The sequence below is a fragment of the Aphelocoma coerulescens genome, chromosome 19, assembly GCF_041296385.1.
Source record: "Aphelocoma coerulescens isolate FSJ_1873_10779 chromosome 19, UR_Acoe_1.0, whole genome shotgun sequence".
Taxonomy (NCBI): domain Eukaryota; kingdom Metazoa; phylum Chordata; class Aves; order Passeriformes; family Corvidae; genus Aphelocoma; species Aphelocoma coerulescens.
Window position 1 is genome coordinate 9450001 of NC_091032.1, and position 2281 is coordinate 9452281.

Consider the following 2281-nt stretch of genomic DNA (forward strand, 5'->3'; position numbering starts at 1 on the left):
GGGCGATGATCCATGTGTGGGAGCAGCCCCAAAGCACAGGGATGCTCGGGATGAGCTGGTTTGGGTGCTGCAGTTGTGGTGGCAGCGTGAGGCAGCGCATCCTCCCCCCTCAGGCAGCGCTGCTGGAGGGTTTTGTTCCCTGCCATGCACAGCACCCTCCACGGCCCACGGATGATTATTTATCACTGCTGTGGTGTTCCTGCCGAGCCAGCCCTGACTGCACTGCAGCATTTCCCTTGGCTGAGGAGTTTCCTCTCTTGTCTTTGCCAGCGATGCTCCCGAACCCCCGCGAGCAGCAGCAAACCTCGGCTTTGGCATCGGGGAGCTGCTGGGTTTGGAGGGATTTCCTCTGGCTGCTTCCAAACCAGGCTCAGCCTTGGCTTGAGGAAACAGGAGAAGGAGTGGGATGGGAGGAGATCTGTGATCAAACTCGGGGAGCGCTGGCTGTGCTGAGCTGTCTGGGGCCGCGGTGACGGATCGAGGCAGAGCTCAGCCACTGCGGGCTCTGAACAAACCACGGCTGTCATTAGGCTGGAAATGCAATCTCTGCGAGGGAAGAGGCCATGGTAGACTTAGCAAGATCTGCTCCTGTTATGGGAATTTAATGCACCTGGTAGAATCTAACTGCAGGTCATCAGGTTTTATTGGCATAGTGCAGACATGCAGGGTGATGAACTGATCTGGCAAAACATTAACAAAGATAAAAAATAATCCCAGATCAGGTTTTGTAGTGGGTATCATTGAAATCAGAGCAAATACTGCTCTTCAGGTGCTTGTCTGTTCATCCCAGGTAATTTCTGCTGCTGTGCTGCTGGTGTAGATGGTCTTTTATACAGAGTTTGCAGATAAATTTTTGTCTGACACATATCTAGAACTTATATAGTCACCTACTAATTTAAACCAATTTGCCCTAGGTGATGGGTGAATACACTTGAAAATTAAATGGGTCTGATTTAAGCATCCCTTCTCTGAAGCCAAAGATTATATAATTAAATTAAAAGAAAATGTGTTTTATAATAAACTGTATTTCCTCTTGGCAAAATCCAATTTTGAAACAAGATTGTAATATCATATCTAAAAATGTTTTCCCATGAGTATTACCAGTCTATTTCATTTAATTGTTTTCACCCATCATATTATGAGCTTTCAAAGTAGCGAAATGAGTGTGGTTTTTACGAAGAACAAGGGAGGAAATGGCAAGGAGAGGGAAGGCTGGCTGCTCTCCCAGGAGGAGCTTCTGGAAAACCAGGGCTGGACACCTTGTTGCTTGCCCCAGGCTCTCAGTTCCTGACCCTGGGTGGTGGAAGGTGATGCCATGGCCAGCACAGACAGTGACAGGCCCTTGGCATCTCTGGCTCTCCTTCTCTGGTGAGGGTGTGGCGCAGGAAGAAGCTCGATGAGCTGCACTGTGAAGATTTTGCACTTAGGCAGAATATATTTAACGCTTTGAGCAGCTGGGAGCTCCTTCCTTTCCCAGCCTGGCTGCTCATGTCAGTGCAGAGGGGGTTTGGTGATGCCAGAGGTTTTCCAGGGATGCTCACCCAGCACATGGATGAGCAGGATCAGCCCCTCAGGGTGTTGTAGGGCCAGCAGCTCTTTGTGGTGTGATCAGCCACCCTGCTGTCCCACCGAGTGCTCAAACCTGGGGTCAGGAGAAACACCACATAAATACAGGACACATTTCCAGTGAAATATGAGCCAATTCACCCTTAATTAATATGCTCATTTCCTTCTATGTCCATTTATCTGTTCGTGTATTGTCCCTGCGTCCCCAGGGCACTGCAAAGGGAGATGGGTGTCACTTCCAGACTCCCATGGTTGTGACTGATGATAATTGGAACCGTCTGATTCTGCACTGATTTGGCAAAATTCTTCAGCAAAACACTAAGAAAAGCTGGAGGTGCCCATCCTCTTCTCCCAGTGAATCCTGGGCCAGAGGTGCTGAGAGATGGGGGCAGAGAGCAGCATCTTGGTGCCTCTGCTCCTGGCAGGGCCCTGCTGGACCCATTTATTCCCTAGATGGGATTGGGCCTGTTCATTCTGACCAGCAATTCGTTAATCAGGGGCAGAGGAGTGGGAAGCAGCCCTGGTGATGAGAAGCACAAGCGTCTGTGAGCCAGAGCCCGGCACAAATCCTGCTGGGCAGGAAAACGCCCTCCCACTCTGAGAATGGACACCTCTCTCATCCCACATACCTCCTTTATTATTTGGTTTAGAAAGCCCTGATGCTGTTTTAATATTTACAGATATGGTTTTATATTTATTTGTATTTATTTTTTTT